Source organism: Hylobates moloch, unplaced genomic scaffold (assembly GCF_009828535.3).
Source record: "Hylobates moloch isolate HMO894 unplaced genomic scaffold, HMol_V3 SCAFFOLD_16, whole genome shotgun sequence".
NCBI lineage: Eukaryota > Metazoa > Chordata > Mammalia > Primates > Hylobatidae > Hylobates > Hylobates moloch.
In genome coordinates, this window is record NW_026652291.1 from 64619453 (window position 1) to 64628227 (window position 8775).

An 8775-nucleotide genomic window follows, 5' to 3' on the forward strand; every position below is an offset into this window, starting at 1 on the left:
GGGGCAAGTTTTTCTCATGCTGTTCTTGTGATAGTAAAGAAGTCTCACAAGATCTGATGGTTTTAAAAAGGGTAGTTTACCTAAACAAGCACTCTCTCTCTTTACCTGCTGCCATCCACATAAGACATGACTTGTTCCTCCTTGCCTTTTGCCATGATTGTGAGGCCTCCCTAGCCACATGGAACTGTAAGTCCATTAAACCTCTTTATTGTGTAAATTGCCCAGTCTTGGGTATGTATTTTTTGGCAGCATGAAAACGGACTTATAAAAAAGGCTATGTTTGCAACAAGGAACATGAATAAAGAAATAATTTTATTCCTGTAACACCAAAGTAATTTCATATTCTAGGAAGGTAATTTTCAGCATTTAAAAAAAATCAGCAATTAGTTTTGAAAAAAATAATATAGTAAGAATATATAGAGTTATCAATTGAATGTTTATGCATGCTTCTCCAAATTTCATGTGTTGAAGCCCTAATCCCCGAGGTGTTTGTATGTTGGGGCCTTTGGGAAATAATCAGTGTTAGTTGAGGTCATGAGTTTGGGGCCATCAAGATGAGACTAGCGTCCTTTAAGAAAAGACACCAGGTTGGGAGGCCAAGGTGGGCTGATCACCTGAGGTCAGGAGTTTGAGACCAGTCTGGCCCACATGGTGAAACCCCATCCATCTCTACTAAAAATACAAAAATTAGCTGGATGTGGTATCCCATGCCTGTAATCCCAGCTACTCGGGAGGCTGAGACAAGAGAATCGCTTGAACCCGGGAGGCAGAGGTGGCAATGAGCTGAAATCGTGCCACTGCACTCCAGTCTTGGCAACAGAGCTAGACTCCATCTTAAAAAAAAAAAAAAAAAAAAAAAAAACACCAGAGAGCTTAGTTTCTTTCTTGCTTTTCTTGTATATGTACCAGGGAAAGGCCATATGGGCACACATCAAGAAGGATGTCTGCAAGCCAGGAAGAGAGCCCTTACCAAAAGATAACTAACCTGGCACCCTAATCTCAGCCTTTTAGGCTCTAGAACTGTGAGAAAATAAATTTCCATTGTTTAAGCCACGCAGTCTATGATATTTTGACATGGCAGCCAAATATAGACAGACTAATACATACAATGATTGTAAATGTTTATAATTTATTTTAATAGTACTCCTAACCCAGTGTACTTCTTAAGATATAGTGGCTAAAGACAAAATTGTATTGGCTATATTAATATTAAATACCAAAAAAAGGAATTGGTGAGAACCCTAAAACTAACAATAATGCATATTAAATAAGCCTTTTATTTTCCTAGCATTTTATATATACAGTATTTCACTGAAATTGCAATAAAATCGAATTATGAACAACTTCCCTTTTGCACATTTACAATTATGTATTTTTCATATCATCGGTTCAATAGATATTAAGTAAAAGAAGTATGTGTGATATATATATGTATCAAAGAAGAGCTACAAAGTACGCAAAAAGAAGAAAGCTAAAGATATAATCAAATGGCATTTTTTAGTAAGTATGCTTGATTAATTCAAGTAGAAATAAATCAGGATACATAAAATAGCATATGCAAAATCAAATTTGAAAAGTATCAATAATTGCCTGCAAGACATTTAAATTAATTTCATGAATCCATAAAGTATTAGTAAGCAGCATGCTATTCATAGTCTTATAATTGTTTAGCATCTCTTTTTAAAAGCAATTTATCTGCTTTGAATAAAATCCTATTCATCAGTAAATGACAAAAGCTCCATAAGGAAATATTTAAAATGATACTGAAATTAATAATTTGAAATCTCTTTCATCTAAATGTTATTTTCTTCTCTAATATAACGGAAAAAAAATCACAAATTAAAGAGTACCTGAAATAACATTAAATATCTTTGTTAGGAGAGTAGTTCATGATTCATAACATGTAGGTATTTGAGCTTCTCCAAATCAAAATTAGACTTTCAAAGACATTTTCTTCAAAATGAAAAAAACCCACCAAATTGCATGTCAACTTCATTTAAGTGAAAAAAAGATTTTTTTTTGAAGCTTCCATTTTATGTCAGCTGACCCTTCTTGAATATCTACATTTCATGCTGTGTAAATAGAACTGCTTTTGTGCTATTTTCCTCAACATTTTCAACATTAGTTCAATCAGGAATCCTAGCAACAGACTACTTTGATATGTGTTATTTTTCTTTTTGAGTAAATAGATTTTAATTGTCAGAGAGTAGAGATCAGAAATCAACGTTACCAAAGATCTGATATCAGCACATTTAGCTACCTGGATGATTATTTTCTTCCTCCAGAATCTTAATAAAAACATATCTATTAAATCACTTAAACATACATTTAAATGATTCAACTTATTTTTTTCCATTTTAAAAAGAATGCAGTGAATATATAAATATATTCTGACAAAGAGACAACCTACACTAGCAAAACTATGTAAATGTCCAACTTCAATCTCCTGAATGATAAAGTCCTTCTATTGATATTTCCAGTCACAGCCGCAGACCATATTTAACATATTTAGTTTGTGTTAACTTGGTCTTTTGTTTACGCATTTAATAAACATAATAATGTGTATAACACTCTTCAAATACATTTTGACTTATAGAAGATTGTGTCATCCTTACTTATTCTACTGACTTGCGTTTTATTCACTTAACAGTATGCCTTTGAGAGTTTCATAGCAAAACCTATAGGACAAGTGTACCTGAATTTTAAAATTGAATAACGGCAGCAAAATAATTGGTAACAATACTTCAATATTTACTTTGTGTCAAGTACTGCCAGGCATGTTTGTTTGAATAAAGGTTTTTAATCCCTACAGTCGTATGAGTATGATAACTGTCTGCATTCTCCTTTAAAGGAAGGGAATTCACAAATAAGAAAAGGTTAAGTATCTTTTTCAATGTCATATAGTTAGTGTCAGAGTTGTATTTGCACTGAGGCAATTTGGCTTTAGAGTTTGAGCTCTTAATCAGACACTACTGGTTTCCGAAACAGAGCATCTTCCCTAAAAAGGTTTGTACCATAATTACCTATTCTTTTATTGTTAAATTCACAGTATTCTGTTTTAATATACCGAACAACGTATTTTGAAATTCCTTTAAAAGGATATGGTATGTATAAGCATATACTTATGTTTGATAAATTTTTAAAATAATAATTGGATGAAAACCACACATGCAACAGTTTATGTAATAAAATCATTATTAGTGTGTTTTTCCCCTTGGTATTTCTAATGAGAAATATTTACCAAAGTTGATGTGCGTATCTACTGTTTGGAGAGTGAGATGTATTTTATAAAATATTAGGAATTTTCCTAAAAGATTTGAAAAGACAAAGCACACCTTCAAAAGTAAGATTATGCAGTAACACAATAACACTGAATGTGAAAATATTTTGGAGAAGAGATTTTCCTAATTCTTTTACAACTAAGTTATTATTTTCATAATCAAGTGAGTAAAACCAAGCTTGTAGAGTTACTCTGTAAAGTAAACCATGACTCTTTTGTCTTTGGCAATAACGCCTTGAAGGTGGGTGTCTATAGTAAAAGGATGCAACATAGGAGAGATAAGAGCAATATTATAACTTTCCAGTTCTACAAGTTGTAGAGCCACTAAAGCTGATTAAATCAGGTTACACAAAGTAAGATTGAAGGTATTTTTGCAAACGATTAATACAGTACAGATAAATTTTAAAAATTTGGCAGCACATGGTCAGGTAGAGGGAGTTTCTAAGAGTTAGTGTCAGTGTTTCATAGCCACTCTTATTTTTTAAGGAATGAAACTGAACCAGAAAGAGCTGAAAGTACATCTGGGGTCTTGTCAAAGGTGACCAGGCTAACAAGGTCTAGATTGCTTTACCCTGAGGAGTGTAATCTACTATATGGGACCAAATAAGACACAGCCAGATCTTTGAGATGTCTGTAGTGCTGCAGGGGTTGGGTGACCACAGAGTTAGCTAGAGAGAGACTCATCCAGTCTCTGACTACGATACGATCGTAAACTACATCCTTTGAAGATTTCTGACTTGAAGGCAACAATGTAAACAGCAACTAGGGAGGGCAGGATTATTGCTTCAGAGACCACAAGTAGGCTTGGATATTCAATGTGTTCCTTATTTGGGGCTTTTATCTTCAAATATCATTTATTCATTTTTATTTGGTTTGAATGTTTTACTCAAAAGCAGAAAAATAAGAGGAAATGGAAAGACAGTACTTTTAATCTAAAAGAGTCTGCACATTAAAAGTTTCTTTTAATAATTGGATTGAAGACAGTTTAGCCAAATGGATATTTATTTTTTCTTGCAAGCAAGGTGAAGCCTTAAGATAAAGGTCAAATTATTGAGAAAAAAAAATTGCTGTAGTTCTTGCATATCCAAATTGTAGCCAAACTGAATCCAGCCAAGAAGGTTTTTTCCTTTTTCAAGTCTGTCAAGAGACATCTTGTTGTTGTTATTTATTTGTCTTATTTTCCTTTTATTTTAAAAAAGGGTGTTGGGTTTTGCAAATGCTTTTGTTTTTTAAGAGTTGGAAATAAAATATTTTGTTTTTTGGTTTTTACTCATATTTGATCAGCATTTACTCAACTGTGCTTCACTAACATTCAGGAATATATAAGCCCAGCGCTTCATGAAGAAAAAGTTTCTGGGAAAGATGAGCTAGTTAAATGGATGGTGGGTTAGGAAATCCCATTGAAGGATAACTAGTTTTCCTTGAGGGCTCAAACTTGCCATGACTTAGGTTCATTTAGGGATTAATATCAGGAGTAGAGGAGTGTAACTATTCCAGCAATGGGAGTTGCTGATTCCCATCTTCTCAATCCTATTCCTAAGAAACTTTAAGGCAGTCTTTGTTCAATGGAGATGCAGTGGCTAATAAGTAAAATAAAAACCCACAGTAATTTTTTTGGTTTTCTCTGTATATATATATATATATATATATATATATTAGTGATAGCACATTCTAGGTCACACACACACTCCAGTTTCATGGTCTGTCTTGTTTTATAGGTATCTTCTCTTAAAATTTTGAGGAACAGACAACCTTTATGGTACTAAACTATTCCAGAATGTTTTTAACCTTAACGGGGTCTGTAAAAACACTGATATCAAAATTGGACAGGAAGTACAACAGGAAAATGAAAAACTATTTGGTCAGTTTCACTTAGGGCTCTGAGTTTAATGACACACTTTCTATCAACATTTTCAACTATCTATTTTTTAAAAAATTAAAACAAAATAATCAATGTTTATCAATGGCAGTAGCACATTGAAACCATGGTATATTTTTCCAATGTCCCTTCTTTTCATAATTGATTTTTGACTCAGGAGCATGTCTGGGGATGAAGGTGTGTTCCTCTCAGATTTCAGCCACCACAGCGAAAAATTAACGACACGGGCTAACTCGTTTTACCCGGAGCAGGGACGGTGGAGACACAGGACACACTTGTCTTTTATTTCTTCAGTTTCTCCTCAATTTTCTTTGGTTTCAGTCTCCAACAATGACTCCCAAGTTGATGATTATGCTTCCTTTTTGTGCTCTTCCCTGCATCTGTACTTTCTTGGTTAGAAATAACAGTCAACAGAGATTAAATTGACCTTTAAAAGGACCTCTCTTCAGGTCTTTCTGAGTCATTTTGTGTAGAAGAACTGAGGTCCATGCAGGACAGCTTCTGTCTTCCTCGTGTCCCATGAAGATTCCAACCCAAGCAGAGTTATTTGTATGCCCCTTGATGAATGAATTTATAGTGTTTTGTGGTTAAAAAATAAATGGATAAAAAGAATGTGGTAAAAAAATAGTTGGACTAAACATTTGTATTTAAATTAGTATCATCTTTGTATTTGCTGTCTTGTTTAGAGGGTCATCTATCCTGTTCGTTAGGGATATTTTTCTCTTGTTAAAATGTACCTCCTGTCGAATACTCGGGAAATTAAAAGTGAAGTGTGATGAGCACACACTGAGAGGCTGGTTTTAGCCTCTCACTTTTAGCAGGACAGGCAGCCAGGAGAGTGCCTGTGCACTGGATGTAGGCATCGCCTCCTGCAAGGCACACCCTCACCAGGATGGCCAGGCAGGCTGCTTCACTTTCTGCACTTGATGTGCCCGCTCTGAGCTTTCCTGAACACACAGCAAAGGCCTCTCATTCATAACAGACCAGGATTCCTTTGTGTTTCTGTATAACATCAATGAAGAAATGAAGCTATTTTCACTTCACTGCCCTCTTTTGAATATTTTCATTGTAATTACTGATTCTATTAAGGAAGAACAATAAAGGCAGTGTACCCCCCTACTACAATGCTTGGGAAACAAGTGTTAGGTTGTGCATATGACAAGAGAGGACTCTGAATACACCTACTCTTCATCAGCCCAAGCCTTATTGAGTTGGGATAAAGAAGTCATTCTCTGTTCTTTAAGAAATGTTTCCTGTACTAATTTTTGTCCTTTTGGGATTCTAAGTGGGCCAAGAAGCAAAAACATCCATGTGTTAATTAAGGGAAACTGGCAACATGTTTTCCCATGTTTCAACTAACTAAAGAATAAATGATGAAGAAATTCTCCCTGTAGCTCAAAAAAAAAAAAAAAAAAGAAAGAAAGAAAAAAGAAAAAAAATTAAAAAAGAGTCAACCTGCCGCCTTCTAATTCTAGCTCCACCACTTTTTACTGGTAGGACCTAACATAAGTCACTATATCTTTGTCAGCTTCAGTTTTCTCCATGATCAAATGAACATAAAAATGCTTCATAAGGTTTTTATGAGGTTTCAACTTGAAATGCATTTAAAGCATGTATCATATACTAAGCATTGAAATGTTAGCTTATATTAATTGATCAAATATTTTCCATATGAAAAAATTACTCGTGGTTAAGGAAGGTATGACTTAAATGCTGAGTTCCCTTTCCAACTCGGTAACTTGGCTTAACTTACGCTTGGTCTGGCAAGAAATTTTAAATTTTATGATGTAAGATGGTGATTTCTGTAAGTCAAGTATATATGAATTTTATCCGTCTATCTTAAGTTTATTTCATTTTGTTGAATTTCAAAAACAAGAGTTATGCATATGTATCCATCTTTGACAGATAAAAATCAAACTAAAAACTTATATGCGTGTTGGTGGTGGTTCTAAACACACTTCTTGGAGAGAGTAACATGCATACAAGGATGGTATGAACATTCATCAGGGTTTTTCTCCAAATTAACTGAAAGACACAGCCTAAATGTTACAGAGGTTCTTGAATCTCTTGCAGGAAAGAATTCAGGGCATGTCCATAGAGTAAAGTGAAAGCAGCTTTATTAGGAAAGTAAAGGAATAAAAGAATGGCTATTCCATAGACAGGGTAGCCACAAGGGCTGCTGGTTGCCCATTTTTATGGTTATTTCTTGATGATATGCTAAACAGGGGGTGGATGAGACCATCATAACTTCCTGATGTTGCCATTGCATTTGTAAACTATCATGGAGCTGGTGGGAGTGTAGCAGTGAGGACGACCAGAGGTGACTCTGGTGGCCATCTTCATTTTGGTGGGTTTTAGCCGGCTTCTTTACTGGAAGCTGTTTTATCAGGAAGGTCTTTATGACTTGTATCTTGTGCAGACCTCGTATCTCATCCTGTGACTTAGAATGCCTAACTGTCTGGGAATGCAGCCCAGTGGGTTTCAGCCTCAATTTACCCAGCCCCTACTCAAGATGGAGTTGTTTTGGTTCACAAGCCTCTGACATAAATATTTTAAAAAGTAGTATTAGTTATATCATTTTTCAAAAGTCCCCTTCTAATAAAATTATAAGCCATACTTTATTTTAGTAGTTTAGTAATATTTGAAACTGAATTTTAATATAAAAAGCAAATAATTATGTATTTTCTCCTCTTGTATATGTATTTGCTCCTCTTGTATATATTGTGTTTGTCTTCAGAATCCAGTTAGAAACAGCCTCTTCCAAAATTAAGCCATTTAGAAGAGAAGGGAGGAAAATAGTGATTATATTATTTTAAAAAATCCTATCATTACTTAGTTACTTCAAGGGCTCCCTATTACATTTAAGACAAACATCAAAATATATCTCACAACTAAGAGTGATGGTCAAAATATTTTTAAGACCTCTATTGGCACAATCCCTTACCAGTCAGAAAGTGTGACTGACAAATCTGAACGGTCATTGACCTCAAACAATCAGTAAATACCACTCTCTATCAAGTGAACACTGTTTTGTCTATGAGACACAGCACGACCTCACTCCAATGTATTTTATCAAAGTCATCACACTGGCATCCTTATCTCTGTTGCCTATACTAGCTTTCTTTAATTACAGGAATTGCATAACTCTCTCACAACTACGTCTTAGCTCTGGCTATTTCTTTCAACTGGATCAGTCTCCCACAAAATTCTACATATCCTATTCTCTCCTTCAAACCCTTTGCAAGCCAATGCTATTTATCCTCTCCTGTTTATTATCCCTTTGTCAGAGAAGGATTCTGTAAGACACTGTCACAGTAGTAGTTTATTTATTGCATTTTAATTCCATGGAAGTTTGTGACCCTACTTAAAAAGTTTCCTTTCCCCATTAGCCTTTAAATTTGTAAGAGCGGAAACTGATTTTAGTTCATGAGCATCATAGTATCTATCATCAACTGCAGAGAAACTGTCCAATAATAGGAACTTAATAAATATTAGTTGAATACATGACTGTAACACCTCATAGTTTTTAAAATGTTCCCACATAGACTCTAATGGGGATGTATACGATTTTATTGAAATCATTTTAAGATGATAAAATGAAATATTAATGGCTATT